Below are 20,239 nucleotides of genomic sequence, written 5' to 3'. Positions count from 1 at the left end.
CTCTCTCTCTCTCTCTCTCTCTCTCTCTCTCTCTCTCTCTCTCTCTCTCTCTCTCTCTCTCTTCATGGGGCTGCTATTCCCCGTGGGGAGAATATATTGCGACCATTTCTCACCATAAAATGACGTGAATTGTGGCCCCAACAATCGTTTTGCGGTTATAGAGATTATGCAAATATAGTCCCACCGACTATAAACTATGGGGAATTTAACTATTTTTCACTACGCGCGACGCACTCGATCTTGCCTGTGCCTCCCCACACCCATGCATCGTAACAACGACGACATAAAAGGATAACAGGATCCTTTACTTTCCATTTTTAGCATCGCCGATGGGATATCCGTAATGAGAATACGCGAGAAATGTTAAGGCGACTAATAACGAAATTATCGCGTAACTACACTCTCGATCCAATAGTTTTTCGCGCATACATATATATATTCGGACGCAAACTTTTTTGTTTGTTGCTCGTAACAACCGATAAAGCGGAAGCTTAAATGTAATAGCTTTTCTCAACGAGAAGTAAAATTTGAGACTTTTGATGTTTGAATGTCTTGCGAAACGGAGAAAATATTCCCGTATAGCACGCCGTTGAAGAGGAATGTCATAAATATAAATCCGAACTTGACTAGACTGTTGTAGATAGAGTCACGCTTCACTCAAATATGCGCTACGACGGCTTTATTGAAGGGGACTAACAACGTGCTTAGCTCTTCTGAACACGAATGTTCGTCGGAATATTTTCTATTCACCTCGCGGATGCCTTTTCGCTTAATTCTTTGGCGTGGGTTAACACTTGTGCGCGCGTATTGTAACGGTCCACGTAAAGTGCACCTAACATTACGTAGTATTGCAGGTGGTGAAAAATTTCTCAAAGATTTATGGCGGAAGCTTTATAAAGGCCGCGAGTTATACTTTACCGACTTCGACGTAAACTGGAAATGCACGCCTTGTGCTACGTGAAGAATCTCTAAAATTACTTGCAGAGATAAATAGGGATCGTAACGTCCAACGGTAATATCTCCTTCCACCGGTGCTTTTATAATACTCATCATCGTTCATCATTGAGTCGCGCGAAAATGCGAGGCGAAAGGTTTCCGATAGTCGATCGTAAACTTTATGATTGCGTTTTGCTCGACTTCGCGATATCTCGAGAAACAACAAAAGATATCACGTACATCATTGAAAGAGAAAAAAAGAGAATGTGGAAGCTTGTCTTTTCGTCTCCGCAAAAGGGAAAGTACAATGAAATTCTTGGGGAAATCTTGCGACTCTTGCTTGTTTGCTTTTCATACGCGTCGGCAGATATAAAATCACTTATCAACTTAAATAAATAAGAGAAAGAACCAGCCAAGTAGCAGCAAATTGAAATTCCATCTCCGCTAACAGCTTCCGCATTAACGGAGAAAGCTCTTCTCTCAATACGCAAGATTTCTCCGAGACATTTATGGCGATCTATTGCACGAGAAGGCGAAATGATTTTGCTACAACGTCACCTGTTCGAACGAAAGTTTATAACTCGCGATAAAAGCGGGGGGAAGCTTAGCGAAAAGCTTGATACTCCTTAGCGCCCGATAAGAGCCTTAAGGTTCTGGAACTTTTTCTCGCAAAGTTCGCGAGCAATCTACGCGAGATACTGTTTATTATATTATGATATTTTGTATTTCGCTTCGAGTGCCGCAACTATTAAATCGGTATCCGTGGTAAACTACTAAAAATTTAAATGGGGGAATATATATATAGGAAAAAAAAAAAATATATATATATATATTTTTTTTATATATAGATATATAGAATATATATATATATATATATATATATATATATATATATATATATATATATAGAAGAAAAAGGAAAGTATGCTTTTAGACCGGATATCCTTTCTAAAATATTTACGAAGACCCCGGCCATCTCTTTTTCTCTCTCTTTCATGTCTCTCAACGTGGCTGAGAGACATTAGATAAAATTGACTTTTACGTCCGGCTATTTTCGGCTGCGTTACAATCGCGGTCGGGAAAATCTTCGTAGAGTATCCCAAGAGTTATAAGGACCCAAGTGGCACTCCTCGATGTTGGGACATTCGACCGGTGTCGACTCAAGTGGAGTTCCGTGTTTATGGCTTTATGATTTTTATCTTTCATTCTGCCTATCTGTCCGTACTTAATGACAATAGGAAAAGCTATCTTCGTCGAAGCTCGACGAAGAACTGGATGCAATCCAGTTTCCATCTTATGTAATCATTCCAGACGAGACATAATTGCGAGCGATTGAATAATTAAAGGTGAGAGCTAAAGATAGCCAGTATATGTCGATATAATTGCGAGATGTCCCGTTATTATCAGATCTGCATTTAATACGATAACAGGATTATTCAGGCGATTAAAGATAAATGCTGGAACGTTGAGATGATAATAGTTTCGAGATGCGAAAGGGCTGCAGTCGCGTAATGAGACGTTAACGCGATTTTATTTATCCTCGGAAACGCGTTAGAGACGCGTTCATTGTCGCGTTCCGAAGGGTAAACAGCATGCAGAAAGCGATCTTGTCCGAAAGAAAAATAATGAAGAAGTCGACACCTTATTCGAGAATTAAATAAGGCGGATGTTTTGAGGGCAAAGTCGAGAGAGAGACGTACGTTCGTAGTCATGGCAACGCGGGACGTTAAAATGTAAGCACATCTTCGCGGATTAAAGACCAAGCTAGCCGGGAGAACATTGAACATTCAATTCGCGAGTCCACGGTATTTTATTCCCCGCTATATGTTTCAAGAGCACCTGAGCGAGAGGCTGTTTAATTCTGCTCGTGTCTTTCATCAATCTGACTTTAAAAGGATCAGGCTAATTCAACGTTCCGTTATTTAATTCCGGATTAGGCGGACAATCGCGAGAAAAACCTGGAATTAGTTCTATTGCTCTCGCAGCCTCATATAGCAAGCTTGAATGACTGACGCGACTCGTCCAGCCAATCGTACAGATCTCGCGCGGATTCCAGCCTCGCGAAATAAATCCAAAATAAAATGGAATTGATTGCCGGTAATGCAATCATGACGTGGAAATTTTACGCTAAAATTACGGAGCTTACGAGAATAATTGTATTACGACGGCTATTTGCGCGATGATTTTCCCGCAGTTATGTAAACAATAAAACAAAATCGCGGATTATAATCGTGCGTGACGTTTTTGCTCCCGAATCGAGAATCCTGCGTTCAATGATAATTCTGAAATGAGGTTATCCGATTAGTACCATTTAACAGGAACGTCATTTAGCTTCGTAGGACGGAAAGCTTTCTCGATTCTATCGACAATTCCGCGCTCGGACTGTCATAATATCCCGCGAATGAGAGGATACGATTTCGCGATGAGCATAATGTGCGGCGTATTCCCGTCGTGGCTGACAACAGTGCGCGGCTAATTAGATTATCGCGTCAATAACCGCCGTCAGTTTAAAGATATTCTTTCGAGATCGATAAAGTTTTTATTTCGATAGACTATCACATCTTAAACATATATAGAGAAAAATGCTATTCTACTGCTAAGTAAAGCCATTGCTCCGTTTACTCGCCTTCCTTCAAATAATGATTTTTTTCTATACAATATTTTCTTGACAATATCCTCGAAATATACTCGTTACAAATTTGAGAAAAGCTCATTATCATGTACCTAAAAAAAAATACATCCTCTTTACGGGAATATTACAAGACTTTATCGAAGAAAAAGTTTGTTTGACTATGTAGTTAGGTAAACGAGATTTTTGTTTGAATTTAATATTCTCCATCGAAATTTCAAACTTACACAACGATTCAGAATTAATTCAGAATAAAATCAAATTATTTCGAATAAATTTGATGCTTATGATGAACTAGCTTTGCGGATAAACTTGAATCATGTAACATTTATTTGAATGCAGTATGTATTTTTGAATCGGAAATCTTCTGCAGCGAATAGTAATTGCGCAGACACGCGATTATGCAGACGGCATAACGCGACGCGTTTAAATTTACTTCATCGAATTATTTAAATTCGCTATCAAATTGTTGAAACGCTCTTTTTGTTCGATACATGTTTTTAGATATAGACTATAAGCACAAACAGATATTTTCGTAGAAATTATTCGCTTACAGGATGAAATGTGAACAAAGGCTCTTCGACATTATTGGTCTGTTTCGACGTTACAAAACCACGAGATTTATTATTAATGTCTCTGATCAATTGCAATTGTCGAATAATAACGTGCGCTTAGTGACGTGAACTTATACTCGATATATTACAACTTAACGCGAGTTATAGTCGACTCGAGCATATCCCCGGCTATAATCATTACACGACTTTACTGTCATAATTGCAGATTTTTAGTCTAATGATTCGCCTTCGATGGAATCGGTAGTTTGTACGATAAAGCGCGCCTGTTCTGCTTCCGTTACATTTTTACTCCATCTGCCTGTCTAGCTGTTTCGGAACTTGGTCAAGATTCGAAAGCCGAGTATATGTCGCGATGGTAAACGTTAGTCGGGTCGTTGGTTATCCAGACCGCGAATTATCGTAGCTTGTAATACCTCCTGCGCGACATCGGCGGGAATATACGAGGGCGGATTAAAATCGCGAAGATCGGACTTTGGAAAACGCGCATGAATCATCTCTCGCCCGGGCCCGGGCGGAGTCTGGGAGATAAGAATGGAAACGATGATCTCGCCCGACCAGCCGGGCTGTAATTTACGTTTTTACGGAAGTCAGACGAAGCGCCGGGCGACGGGGGATGGACGGTCGGCGGGGAGGCGGCGGGGGCGAAGGCAGAGGTGAGTTAGCGCAAGACAGCCTAAGCGGCGGGCGCAAGAAAATTAGCAACGTTTGCTCCGCGTAAGAGTTATGAGGGCTTTGTAGCCAAACTACTCATGCGCATTAAGGGTCATTACAATGCCCATAAATTGCGGCCACTGTCCGCCGCGATATTTATGTTATCAATTCTCTCGAAGCCAGAGGAGAGGGCGAAGATAGCGACGCGAGGCTCTTAGGCGCAGCTAGAGGCACCCGTCACGCCGCCCGCGCGCGTTGCGCCTTTTAATTTTCGCCTCGTCCGGTGCAAATGCACTTCGCGAGCGTATATTTGTGTAAATTATTGCCGCATCGTCGTTGTATTGAATGTGTACGTGCGTATTACGTCACCGGCGAAGCTTCTGGCCGACTTAAAGCGCCTTAATCTGTGTTACATACGTGTTACATACGTGTGCAGCGCGCGCGTACGTTGTGTGTGGAGTCTCTCGCAATACTTATAAAACACGACATTAATTAATTACCGGCAATGACTGCAGCTCTTAAGCAATTATGGTGCATTCGAGCGCGTGTAGTCGGCTACAAATAATGATTTTCCGCGTAGCTAGGTAATATCCGCTAATTTTTACCTCGAGCTTGACACACATTGCTCGCGAGCGCGCTTTGACGTTCTCAACTTATGCGGGGTAGAACACAATAACAATTTTTAAATGGGGGATTCGCAGTAAGCAAACATCTCGAGTAATTCGCGCCGACGAAAATTTGCAAGAACTTGCGTTTGTCTTCTTAAACAGCGTTTAAATGATCCTTGGAAGGTCTGATATTCGCATTTCCTGCGGCATAATCTGCATTCGCGATGCATATATAGTGTGTAGCACTGCTGCAGGCTCGCAGTGCGCGCCAGGAAACAAGTGTCTGTACTACAAAAGCGACCGCGGGAAATCTTTGGTCTGAAATATGCGTTTCATTTACGTGCAATTTGCTGCAGTTGCGAAGCCGCGGATATCTATTCCCGCCCGTCACAAAGAAATATCCGACATATTCGGCGACGAACGAAAACATTTCGCCCTTTGAAGTGATTCTTATCGCATATCTCGTGCGCGGCGCGAGATTTCCGCGGGCGAGAAAATTTCCCGATCCGCTGTTTCCGCGCCCGCCGTCCGGACGGAAACGCGTCTGTAATTAAATTCGATCGTAATAAATTATACGAGACACGCGATTCGTTGCCGTCGTTCTCTCCAGTGTGAAATGAAGGCGGAGTGTGGGCAGGCAGGCCGACGCCGGGAGATACTCGATCTCGCGCGAGATCATATATTCGAACGCACGTAATATAAAATATCCTCTCGATTGTTTCTTCTTTTTTCTTTTTACTAGCGCGCGAAAATATCGGTGAATATAAATTTTATCGTCGGTGTATCGTGATTAATATTAATTTTTACGGGAAATTACAAATTAAGAGAGAGAGAGAGAGAGAGAGAGAGAAAGAGAGAGAGAGAGAGAGAGAGAAAGAGAGAGAAACTCCGTTCTGCGACGAGGGGTGAATAAATTCCGCGCTCCTTTTTTCTACCATCAGATTTATGACGAGACGAGAAACGTCGCACCTTCACGCCCGACGCATTCCTACCCTTTAATGTAGTAGAAAAATGTTTGCACGGCCGGAAGTGCTTGAACGAGGCAAGGCGCGTTCGTATCTCACGAAAACGTATGTGACGCGAGTATGATGGTAACAACGCAGGTGTAATGAATAAATCCCGAAGTTTTTCGGGCCGCGCGGAAGTTCCCGCGCGCGCGCACACACCTATATACTATTCGCCGGCCGGGCGCTGAAAAACGAAATAGCGTCCTTCGGCATGCTCGCTGCGACTGTAAAAACTCGCGTGACATTTGTCGCGAATTTACAAAATATTATCGATGCGCTGGATTTGTTTTGCGCTGTATAGCGAGCGCCCCGAAGTATATATTTTTTCTGCGTTTATCTATCCGGAAATAAAAGTAAGTTCCTGCCTATTTATCCGCTCGTCTGTTTGTTATCGCATCGCGCGAAAATGGCTGGATGTGTTTTAAAAAAAAAAAGTTTTGTAGGGTGAATGCGCGACCGTTTGACCTAAAACACAGGTTTGCATGACGTACACGAATTTCAGTCAAATTATTTTTCCTCCATTCGCGTATCTGGTCCCTTTTTTTTATCGGGCCAACCAGAGATACACGCCGTTCGAGATGTGATTCCCAGCGCGGCGAATATTTTATAAAGCTACCAAAAATTCGTAATTATTGCCCTCGCGCGCAATCAGTTTTTATTAAACTTTATTAAATATTATTCTATGGCGCGCGCGCGCGCATTAACGAGAAATCATGTTCTCAGTTATAAATACTCAGTTATAAAATTATGTCCGCGCCGTTCGTTTATCACGTATTGTCCGAAGATCGTGAAACTTTTATCGGATTTTAAATCGGTTCTTCTGCGGGTTATATCAAATTTGCGGCTTATACAATGAAGAGCGCTGCACGAGTAGCGCTCGGATGTTTTTAACCGACTACTTTTGCCACCGAGTTTTTTTCTATCCTTTCACACGGCCATACGATTGCAGGGCACGATCATCTTCAGTTATCGCGCAGGCGGTAAGGGAACATTTTGCGGGCCGTAGGTGATACGAACCTTGCATATTGAGCGAAATAAGTGCACCGTCGAACTTTATCGGCGCGTTATTACGCAAGGAGATGCATCCACGTGCCACATGGAGACGATCTGTTCCGGCGTTCTATCGACGTATCGTAACGAGATACATTATTCAGTGGGCGAATGCGCGCGTCTGCTACCTTCGGTCATTCCTCGAGTTCGTCACGTATTATCCGACGGGAAAACCGGCAAAAAAACGGGAATTGGATTCTTTCTTAAGGGCAATGAGAATCATTGCTTTCACACAGAGACGCGTGCGCGCGCACACACACACGCACGCAATTGTCGTCAAATATTTCTTTAATCCTACCTAGATGAAAATCGTCAATAATTTATACATGGAAGGAACATCGCTGTGTACATGAGAATGTGCACACGTGCTATCTGCACATAAATAATGAACACGTTCGCTGCCGCGGATTGTTTGGAGCACTCTCCCCGCAGACCACCTCGTATCTTTTTTACGCAACTGTGTGAAACGAACTTAGTTTCATGATGTGCACGGAAAAAGAGGACATTCTTGTGTTTGGAAAATATCTTTATTTTTGGCATGTTAATCTTCAAATGAGATTACACAGCAATAAACGAAGATAAATTATCCAAGTAGCAAGCTGAAAACGTCAAATGACTTATTAACAACGTTTTAATGATATCTCCAACTTCATTAAAATGTCATTAAGATGTTACTTTGTTTCTTAAATATGTGCGTCAATATATTTTATACTCAATTTAATAAATAATTGTTTAAATTTAAGACGGCAAAATACTTCTAACAAAATTACATATCGTCGTTTATACATGAAACAATGATAATTGTTAATTTGAGTATATTAGTTTTAAGAGAATCTGGGACACATATTTAAGAACAATATCATATTCCTAATCCAATATTTCAAATGTTTTCCATGAAAGTTATTTCTAAGTAATAAAAACACAGATTTTTCTCTTCGCGATAAATCATATATATTCTTGCGTTTAACTTATCTTTGTTTAGCGCTATGTAATCTCATTTGAAAATTGACATGTCAAAAATAAAGATATTTTTCAAACAAGAACGTCCTTTTTTTGTGTGTGAATACAGAGATGAGAATTATTACTGTCACACACGTGTGACATTGGTAGCGAATGTGTTAACTAAACAGATACTCTTTTATTCGCTACTGCTAAACTTTTTTCTAATTAGAAAGTTAGCGAAATAAACATCACGCGTCGGCGAATGGCAACCGGGACGTCGGTATAACGATATCGTGTGATTTGCAATAGAAAAGTCGCGATAGAAAGTTTGTCATTGTGCCTCCTGTGTCCAATTGTATCCTACTTTCGTCGTATTGTATTATCGATGCTTGTCCTTTAACGGAAAAACCGAAAACCGCAACGCAATCTAACTTGGTTTGACGCGACGAGCCATGCCGGCAAAAACGAAGAAATTAACTGCTTATTTACCGGAAGATCGGAGCGAACGGCGGAGAAACCACGGACCTCCCCCTCGGTCATGCGCGCGCGGGTAATCTTCGGGTCCGCGGGGTCGTGAATTTCCGCGCGGAAAGTCCGCTAGTCGCCATGTCGGCACCTCTTCTCGTCGGTGCCTCATGAATCCCTTGACCCGTGTAAGTTCAAATATTTCTTTAGTCTAACAAGGCCAAAAGAGTTGGATGGTAACATGGAGAACTGACAGAGGGAGGGGAAAAGAGGGGGATGAGGTTGAATCAATTATTTTGTCCTCCGTCATTAAAAATACATTATTTCCAATATTACACTAATACTACACTACTACACTAATCTGAGAAACTTTATTCGCATAATCTCGCTTGCTCGTCTATAAAATGACTACACAGTATACCTAAAAGAATATAATCTCATCCTTAGCGGAACTCTTTTATGCCTCAAGAAGAGATTCTACTAAAACCAGAAAGAAAATATCCCAATACCCAAAAGTAGAACTGTAGTTGTACTACGAGGTGCTGTTTCGTGTAATCCTATATTCTAAACGAAAACTTTTTCCCGAAAAAGCGACTCTCTTCTAATGGGGAGGAATAATATTGAACTTGGGATATTTTTCTCTGATTTTCAAAACTCTGAAAATAAAGTATTTGTGATTATATATAAATGAAAGTTATAATTAGTAAAACCATTCTTGTTTTAAGTAGTGTGGTTATAGTGTGTTAGTGATAATAATAATAATAAATTGCTAGTATTAATTTTTCGTTAAAACGACAAAAAAAATATAGTTGTCAAAGGTACTATAATTTTAAATTAACTGATAATTATAATTTTGGAGATTAATCATCTTTTTCTCTTAGTGTATGAAAAAGGATGAAATTACATTTTTTGGGTACGTGTGTAACTGCAAGCGTGAAATTTGGTGTCGCTCCGTATAATTCTTTTTTAGATTTGTTATAAAAATAATATTGGAGTACATGCAATTAACGTGCGAGAATAAATGCGTCGCTGACGATAAATTATATTCAACGACAATTATGTTTTCCGAAAATTGTGTTTTCCAAAATGTCACAGCGTGATAATTCGAGCGTTTCCCGGCGCTCAACGTAATAAGGAAAGTTCGGTCGTTTTAGCGTTGAAGTGTCGACACAGGTATACATCTTAATAATTACGTCGTGCCGCTTATTAAGCATTATTAATCAGCCCGCAAACAAAATAAAGCAGCCGTCGAAACGAAGGGCGCGACTTTAAATCATCTGACTGAAAGCCGGCCGACCAATTAGTGCGAACTCTTAATTACGTGATTTCATATTTTACGGTTACGATAAGTGCGAACGCGTCGAACGTTTACACGTCGCAGCCGCTCCACGTCGACCAGCAAACGATCCACTTGCGACACGGGCATAAAAATTTATCGTTATGTCGCCACGCGCACGTTTCGCGCAACGGGAAGCAACACGGCGCAGCGTAACGCGGAAATATGTAATTCGCAATAATTAACTCGCCGTAAATTGCGCCGTAGAATACCGCGCGGCGCGCTGAATTACTTGTGCACTCTCAATTCTACGTTTCGAATTGCGAACGTGCCAACTGAAGTAGAGGCGACACTCGGCACGAAATTCTCGCGCGAATTGTCAAAGATGGCCGATCTCGCGAATTAATCCGGCGAAACGAAAAGTGTTCGCGTCTGTTCTATATTGGCTTCGTGCGCCACGACACGAAGATGAAAAGTAAAAATCGTAATCATCGTGACGCCGCCGATTTTGCCGTTCGCCTAATCAGAAGCAACCATTCGCGACGGCGACCTTAGCGATCCGAGTCCGTTGGATCTGATATCTGACCCAGTGGCACCATTAGCGGCTTAATGTGCGCTCTCAGCGCTCCTTTACGTCTCAAAAACTCGAGGCCGCATCCTCTTCTTCGAGTGAATCGCGTTTGATATCTTTTGATACCGGCAATGAAAGAAAAGAAGAAAAGGAAGAGGTAGGAACGAGGGATCGCATCTTGAATCTTGGAAAACGAGCGCTGAAGAGGTAGAGACGCGGTTCACACCGTCCGGAGAAACAATTTTCGCGATGAGTGACGGTGTCAGGAAGAATTTCCGAATGAAACTTACCTCCCCTCCGCGACACGATGTTCACAACGACGACGATTACGGCTCCGATTGTCGTAGCGCGGCGAAACGACGCTAATTTAAAGGACGCGCGTTTCACGCAAAATTCGCTCCTCTCGCGTCGAACACGCACGACGAGCCGGGGGGAACGCTCAAAGTAGGAGACTACAATCAATTCCAGTCCTACGGGATGTAACGGATGCCTCTCGTTTTTTTATGAGCGCGGAATATTATTAATAACTTCGTAATGCAGCGCGAGTGTATACGCGCGCGAACGCGCTAATGATCGCTTTAAGCAATGCTTTCGCCGTTTGCATCATTGAAACGTGTACCTTTTTATGTCGGACCGGATGCTCCATTATGAGCGACACTAGACGCTTAGAAAGACAGTCTGCGCGGAGAGAAGGCACTCTGTCGCGCGTTACTCCTCTGAAGGCTGCCTCGTCGCTCGTTTCGTCGCGCGAAAGAAACAGGGTCTCTCTCGGAAACAATTTCTCGCGACTCCGCGTGGTTGCTCCGCGAAAATATGAAGAAAACGCAACTCCGCGTGGCCGCACGGAGTGTTGTATTTATTATATCCATATATGTGTGTGCATGTTTGTGTGTTGGTTCCCTGGTTTCAGATATGATTAAAAATGAAGTTGTGCGGCGTGCGGCGAGGAAATAAATACGTTCCATTACCGTAATCCCAGAAATGGTAGAATGCTGTTCCCGCGGATTACGTTACGGGAAATGTTCCGGCATTATCGCGGCTATTTTCATCCGGCTGCTTCAAGGTCAATTGGATTGTTGAGCGAAACGGCGTTAACATTAGTCGCGACGGTCGTCCTGTATCTCTCTTGGCTTCTCTGATCGCAAGAAAGTCTGCGGGTATTTCTGGTACTCGAGATTGCACGGGTTATCCAAATCTAAGCGTAACAGTTGGGGGTTGATTGACCCGGTCGACTTGACCGTAGATTTTTCCGGCGAACTTCGTAGTCAGCTGATAACTATGTATACTGAAGAAACACCATTATGCGCGTTACATCAAGTACCCGGGTGGAATAGCCGTAGAAGAACTTAGTTTCTACCTGTCCAAATATTTGCGCATTTCAGTTCCGGGGATCATCCTGACGTGATAAAGAATATCCGTTAAAACTTATCACGCTATTGCAATTTCGCGATAATTACATTAACAGCGAGGCCCTCCTCCTCCAAAAAATAATCACAAGCACACACGTATGGGGAGCGTATCGATTGAAACGTTGTGTCTGAAATATACTGCATCATTTCCACGCTTCATTTTGTTTCTTTGCCTGGTGAATAGATTGCATAAATAGTAAGTCGTCTCGCCAAGCTTTCATCAACGGGGGAAAAATGTAATGAAATTAATCACGAATCGCGGCGTTCTCACGCGCGGCCGATATTTTGTAGTTGATAAAATTGTGCACGGAGTTCCCCGGATAAATTCGCCGATAATCTATCGCTATCGAACGCGCGATAAAGTATCAAGCAGGCGTGTTAAGCCGTAAGAAAAAAGGATGGAATTACGGCGGGATAAATCGGAGATTACTTGTGCGGCGCGTAATTCACGTTCGCGGGTTTTATCAACGACTCGCGATCTCGCGATCGAGTGAACTCGCGCGCGCGCGCGCGTCTGTGTGAATGTATGCACGCGCGTGTGTGTGAATGAAAGGCCGTTGCCGCGATCGGCTCGTCGCTAATGTATGCACTTCCGGCGACGAGTTAATCTCTCATGGATAGGATCGCGAATATGCGGCCCATTAAATGTCAAGCGATTCGAACACGAGCGGCTGAAAATTGATTTCCAGCCGTCAAAGAAAGTGGTCGACGCTCGAGAATGTCGTACGAGTCGTTCGAGAGTGCGGCGGCAGTCATTCAGACACTGCCGGATGTATGACGGTGTCTCGTGCAGGCAATAAATTATTTTTCAGAAATTTCAGGAAACCCGCAGGGCAACGTCAGATTTCCAAGTCGGATTCCATTTTCTGCGATCTTTTCTTTTATTATTATAAGATAGAAAAGTATGTCTGGACGCTAATAATTTGGGTATCTCTGAACATTCATATTCTTTTGGTCTTTAAATACGAATATTTCAACTTTCAAATAATATAAAATGATCCAATCCACGAAATATATTATGATTGTCGAGTCTTTCTATTACCAATAGAGATGATCTGTACGTCCATACAAAAAGGATCCAATCTTTATGGACGTCTAAAATTAATGAAAAAATAGTTTTTATTTTTTGCTAGTTGTGCCATTTTTTATTAGTTGCGTTTTTCTTATCCATTTTTTTTAAGGATTAGGCCTGTCAGTAAAACATCTTTAAAAAGAATAAAACTGAACATGCTTCACTTCTTGAACGATCACGAAGAACCTCAGTGCTATTAAATCATTTTTTAAATCACTTTTTAAATCATGTATCATATTTTCATCTTCCTTTTTTTCGAAATACACTTCATGTGGGGAAATGTACGTCATGTGGGGATCAATCTTGCGTAACGACGGCCATATATCTATATATTGAATATATAGAGGGAATTGCCAAAGTCATACTAATTTCCTAAATCATACTTCATCAATTTCTTTATCATTATTGAATATGAACGATATTTAATGGGGTAAAAGTGAGAAGAGTTTTTAGATTATATATTATTTTGTGTGCGCTATAAACATAAAAAAATTAAATACAATTAATAAGACGCGATTTAGAAGATTGATACGATTTCAGAGCAACTCTCCTCTACATATATTCTATGTTGAAAATAGAAATATTCATATTTAAAGACTAAAACAAGAAGAATCTCTAGATTCTGGTAGCAGTGTTATTATTGTCCAGGCATTTTATCTTAGTGGCGAGCGACATTTTCTTTACCTCTTCTTTTTATTCCTTACCGCGCTCATAATGTCTCGCGACTGTGATCTCCGCGGATTTATCGGTTGCCGATCCCCTCAATAATCGGAACGACTCGAAATCGATTGCGGTACACTCGGAACATTTGCGGAATATTCATTTGAGAATATCGTCCTGCGCCGCTCTCGCGCGTCGCTACAAAGATCGCCGGTAATTGCCCCGGCTTGCTTTTCCGGCCGACGTCGGCGATTAAATGTCGTTAATACGAGGAGGAGCTATCGCGACGCGAACTTACTGTTCCCTCCGCGACACACATACACCGCCTTTGTAGTAACGGCAATTTATGCAAATCGGATACGATTGCCGGTTCTACGACGGAGTAGACGGCGGCGGAACGTCGGATCTGTCGCGATTTGTTATTAACTAAGTCAGCGCACGACGCACTTCACCCGACTCAGGATGTAAATCGCTCCTTTTCGCATTTGGCCTTTTTTATTTGCGCTACGAGGGCGCGTGGTCGAGTGCGCGCTCGCTCGAATTGCGTTTTGCATAAAAATCGCAGAGCGAAGCTCGTGGGGTGCGTGTGCACCGTCAATGTCTCAATTAAAGGAGGCAACGACGAGCCGTCCCGTTCAAGTGGCAATCCAATTATCCCCGCGGCGATTTTTATCGTCCATTTCGGCGGGGTCGAGGAACCACGTGGCTGTGGCCTTGCCGCTTTTTCCCTCTTTCGCGCATCGGCGTCCTCCGACTTTTGAAGAATCGCGGCGCAATTTGGGCAAGCGCAAATTGTTTCGGAGCGGCAGCAACCGCAAGTGGTAAAGTGGCCACTGCACATTTTATAATTGGCATCGCGCTCGTCGTGGCAGGTCGCGCAAGATCCGCGACGCCAGTTTTGCAACCGCGAAGCGAGTTTCGCTCCGAAATAAATGAATACGAAAATATCGGCGTGCGGAAAGCTACGTCGCGCATTTTCGGTTTGCCGCGATTTTTCCACAGCGGCTGAAAATCGAAGCTTTCATTAAAAACTTACGGCAACTAGCCGGGTTCTCCCGCGTGCTCGCGCGGGCGAAATTAATTTGTTTCTTGCCGCAATGCGAGCGATATTATGGGAACTGCTCGCGAGTCCGATCTGCTCCGCCCCGCAAGCATTGCGAGACGCGGATTAATAAAAAGCGCCCACGGATCTGCCTCTCTCATATCGACGAGCTGATAGCCGCATTTGATTTGCATTAATCATCGCGAAGTAATATACGTTTCCGGCCGCAAATTAAGTATATCGAGCTCTTGCCAGCCGTGACCGTTTTTTACCAGATATACCGACACAGGCTTCTTTCTCTCTCTCTTCTTCTCTTTCTTCCCCCCTTTTCTCCTCTCTCTCTCTCTCTTTCTCTCTCTCTCTCTTTCTCATCGTAATTCCGGAATAACTCTCTCGCTTCTTCCTTTTTTCTCTCAGGAATAGCGATCGATGTAATTTAAAATTTGCAAACCTATTACACGAATCCAAGGAGACCTTTGCATCTCGAGTACTGTTCGAAAACGCGACGTTTGATGCATACTCGTGCAAAAATTGATTTTCTTTGATTGTAAGTCGTTATTTTGAGACGAGTGTCGATTAAACTCATACATTGGGAATGAATTAATTCTCAGAGACACTCGCATTCATGTTCGCTCTCCGTACAAGCGTGCGAATTCATAAATTTTTTATTGGAGCGGAAACAGCATTAGCAAGTTTCTACCAAATAAAATTAGCGAACGCGAAATGGTGATTCCGGAGGGCTTTAGCACGATTCGAATATGCAAATGCGCCAACACACGATCGCTTCAAAGGCAACTTTCTCTCATTGCACGGGCAAACCTCGGTGCAACCAAGCGGAATTAAAATTCGCGAACCCGCAGCAACGTTAATCCCGAGAGACCGCTCCGAAATTCTTCACGTCGCTCGCACGAAAAGTAGTAACCACCTAGCCGGACGAGAGATCAAATATCATCGCGACTGATCCGAATGAAAATTCGCGATACCGCGTGGCGAGAGGGTCGCGTGAAACTTTGGCGCACTTTATGGGCCGCTCAAAGACCAAGGGGAATGCACCGTTGCATTGAGACCAACTTTCTTTCTTTGTAAGAGTAAACGTCACTACAACTGCATCCGGATTAAAATTCAGAAGTCGGCGGCGTGAATCAAAAACTTAAGCGAAACTTGCGCTTAGGGGCGTGAAATTCTCTCTGTATTCTCGTATCAGCAATGTAAAAACAAACGCAAAGACCTCGGGCGAATTAAGATTTCCCAGCCGGCAACACGTACCGGGAAGATTTGCTCGACACGCGAAGGTGCGCGAAATTCGTCGGCCCACGCCACAATTGAAACTATAAAAGCGGAAAGTTGCAAGGCGCTGCGTGCGAAACTTAACACAAGTGACGAATAACTTAAGCAGCATCTAGCTCTTCCGGATGTTCCACGCCGCAATTGCCGCCGCATTAATTTCCGCCCGAGTACTGCGTACAGTTCCTCCGAAATTAAAATTTATTTCTCACAACGCACCGTCGATCTCGCCGGTTTGAATAAGAAAATTCGCAAACCTGCAGCAGTAATCCTGGAGGACTTTCACACATCTCGGGGTCGGTTCGACGTCGACGTCGCGGTGACACGTTCGAGGGTCGACGGTAAGGCCGACATCGCCCGTCCCTTTTATTTCTCTCACCCTTTCTGCGAGGACGCACGTGATTCGGCGTGGTTCGGACGCGAGTTACGGACGCGACCGTACAGACTGAGAGACGCCGCTAAACTGATCGGGATCCTGATGGTCCTCCTCCGCGGAGGAGACCTCCGGGTGCAGGACGAGGCGCGCAAGCTCGCGCCGCTCGAGCGCGAGCGCGAGGCCGCGAGAAAGCGCCAGCTTTGGGGGAAAGCGAGAGGGAGAAGCTGGAGGAGGCACGGCCGCGAGTCTGATTTAATCGCAAAGGCGGCAGGACACACCACCGCGCGACTGCCGCTTCAAAGGATAAAAAGCTTCGGTAATTTGCACCGGCCCGAGACGAACGAAGGAGGCAATTCGCGTCCTCTCTGCCGCAGGCAGGTGGAGAGAAGCTCGCTGCGCATTAATATCGATGCGCGCGAGACTGACAAGCAATCGGTAATACGGTAAATCGACAATACGAGCGAATCTCGCGTTTTATACATCTTTAGGCGCGCAGCTGGGATGTTTGCCCCGTTACGAAATCCATCTTCGAGGCAACGTGTTGACTTGAACATAAGGATCTCCATACCGATCTGAATATGAAAATAAGCTGCTAATGAAAAACCTCGAATTTATCCCCATATTGTTCTACTTTTTATTTTAGAATATCGCTGACATCGTTTAAGGTTTCTATTTCTAAGTAAAGTATCGACGCTCTCGGCATCTTAGTTGATTATTAATGGAATTGGAATTATGCCACGATCTCAAAGTATTAATATCATGAATGCTACACTTTGTGGCAAAAAGGGAGTACCAACATTCCTATAAAATTGTGATATCGTTAGTATTCCAAGTCGTGGCTCGTTTTGGATCAGAATGCATTATCGACTATGCCCTTGGCCGTTCGTGCCACGACGCTGTTATCGAGATCTTTCGGGCTTCCGAAAAAGTTTGTACGTCGTTTTGCTGATCGATGAGCGCAGCTTTTATTCGGAGGCAAAGACGCGGCGTTGATATTAATTTCCTGAGGAAACTTTTTAATTTTAGTTCGATCGCTATCGCCGCTTTCGTCGGACATGTTGGAAGGTGAACGATGGGGGGTAAAAATTCCACGAGGATTGCAACAACTGAAATATATACTGAATAAGTTTGCTATACGTAACTAGTAAGATCCAATCAGCGCAAAATACAAAAGAATTTTTTTACGAACAATAAAAAAATAGAACGTCTCTTCAATTTGTGTGTCTGTTTATATTGCGATTTAATGCAGAATTTATCGATTTAGGAATCTGTTGTTTAAAGATTAGAAGACAGAAGAAAACTTTTCCAGTTAAACGAGTCAGTAAGGACGAACAGTTTGAAAAGCTTCTCGCCGCGAGCTGTGACAATTGAGGAATTACTTCAGTGCGCTGTTTTGCTTCTCGATGTCCGCGTGAGGAATGATTTAACTTTATCCTTTAGCAGAGGAGAGTCTCTTCCGCGAAGTGACTTATTTATAACTTGTATACATATACATTTTGTGACTTACACATTTCTTAGATACACCTTCACAATCTTTTTAAAAGATTGAGGTTGTAGAAATCACTGTTTATCTGCACGCCGGAAGCTCTGTTGTAATTTTAGCAACGGGCGCGGATTTTAACGAATAATTAATGAATTTCAAGCCGATCCAGTTAAAGTTTGCTGAGAAGTCATTGCATGTTACAACTCCAATTTTGAATATTAAATGTCGAGATGTTTAAACGCTTCAAATTTGAAGCTTCTGTGGAGGTAAATTCCGCTACTAGGTAATGAAATTATATCATTGAATTGCCATTTGAAACGAATCGTTGACTTGGTCAAAGGATCCGTCAGTAGGATGATTGACTATCTAGCTGAAAGGTCGTGATTTTCAATTTTGAAGCACTCAACAAATTCCAACATTCAATCATAATAACGACGAAACGTCGACGCGCGCGCATTTCTCACGTTGATTAATCAAAGTGACACCATCGTCGCGAGCGCACGCATTCTCCATTTATTTGGTCGCAACGACGGTCCGTGGCCGATCTAAGAAATAAACCGGATTGTGAAGCACAAAAGTAGATGCGAAGCGCAACGAGCGAAGGTCCTCCAGTACGATAATTGAATCGACCTTTATCGCTGCGATGCTGAGAGCATTGTTCTCCGGTATCTACTATTGGATAGCGAGATTTGGTGCGTTTCCATGATTACCATGACGGTAGGGTGAAGGTATCAAAGGCCTCCCTCGTTCGAAGATGCGACGACAACGGTGTTACATTTCCTCTTGAGCACCGTTCGTGATACTCGTTGAATTTATGACTGCTTTACGACGAACCTCATGGAGCAAGTCGACTCCGACGGGAAGTCACTGTTTACTGAATTTCACTCTGAATTGTCGCGCGTCTCGATGCACACGACAGCACGCGGGAATTTCGATTTTAGAGACACGTAAAAATATTCAGTGAGTATCGTTGGATTACTACATGAAGAATGTTACTCGATGCGAAGATGTGGAGTACACGCGTTTCATGTAACACGCCGAGGGAAAGTCGGTGGACACGGCATGCGCGCTCTATATATATGCTTGCAAAACATAAGAACCATCCGGCGCGCAGAAACACAAAAAACAATACAGTTAAAAATTATGTAATTTTGTGGGATTGCGTTCGTACACGTGTGCAGAGTTTACACCCACGTGCACACAGATATCGCCCGTCTCCTCCTTCGGCTTTTCTCTCACGAGAACGGAATTAACTCCGCTATTATTTAGGGGGCGTTCGACAGGCTAACGTACGTGATCTATGAAAAAAGCGAGAACCCGTTTGCTCGCGAAAATCGCCTCACCTCGCTTCGGATCGGATATAGATCGGACGACGGCTTAAGTGAAAAATGAGTTTGCGGCGGTGGGATAAGACGAGAAAGGGGGGGAGGAGTGGACTAAATGAAAAATGAAACAAAGCCAAATTGGCTTGTTCCGAAAATCCGCACGAGTATGCGCGCGTAAGAAACGAAACGCTAGAGGATTCGTTTCAAAGAGCCACGCGCCTCGACGAAGATCTCTCTCTCTCTCTCTCTCTCTCGTCCGGTCAGGGAAACGAAGTCCTGGACAAGTTCGTATCCGGACGAGAACTCGATGTGTATCTCCGTATTCCTTCTCTCGAGCAGCTCTGATTATCCAGGAAGTCGTAATCGCGTTAGCGCGCGCAGCTAAGGGCCGTGTCACTGCCGTCTGAAAATTAATAGACGGTCGCGCTTTCAAGGATGTATCTCCTCTCCTTGAGAGGAGGAAAAGTGACGGGGGCCGAGAGAGGATCAGGCCGATCCACTTCTTGAGAATACATTTCATAAAGAGGCAGCTATGTTCATGAAGGGCTCTATAATTACCATAAGAGCCCCCGGCGAGAAAGCCGGCGCAAGTCGCTACAGGGAGAATATGATTTCCCTTAACGATCCTCTTCCTTAAGACGCGAGGAGAGATTTTTAATTCCGAGTAAAGTATGCGAATGCGTCGAATCGTCGTGCAGCCAGCTCGAAAGCAACATTGGACGATTGACGCGGATATAAAATTGACGCGGTGGCAATCGTGACGTCATTTAACGCTCTATTTCGCGCGACAGCCGATTATTAGCGATCTCAAATTGCTCACGAAAATGATTTCGGTCTTTGTTGGTATGTGGCTTCCTATTTTCACATTTAATTTTCAC

The 20,239-nt window shown here is 43.5% G+C and overlaps 1 protein-coding gene across 1 annotated transcript in view; it reads right to left on the bottom strand.

Moving 5' to 3' along the window:
* LOC116843883 (lachesin-like) overlaps positions 1–16,654 on the bottom strand; it is an 80,382-nt gene extending 63,728 nt beyond the window's left edge. Inside the window, exon 1 of the mRNA XM_032814765.1 lies at positions 16,435–16,654. The gene's annotated coding sequence lies outside the window, so the exon portion shown is untranslated. The remainder of the gene's footprint in view (positions 1–16,434) is intronic.
* Between the last annotated feature and the right edge of the window lie 3,585 nt (positions 16,655–20,239).

This window comes from Odontomachus brunneus, unplaced genomic scaffold (genome assembly GCF_010583005.1).
Source record: "Odontomachus brunneus isolate Ranch 3 - 2012 unplaced genomic scaffold, Obru_v1 Obru_scaffold_036, whole genome shotgun sequence".
In the NCBI taxonomy this organism is placed as follows: domain Eukaryota; kingdom Metazoa; phylum Arthropoda; class Insecta; order Hymenoptera; family Formicidae; genus Odontomachus; species Odontomachus brunneus.
Note: the sequence above shows the minus strand (reverse complement) of the source record. Positions and strands in the feature narration are given on the sequence as shown.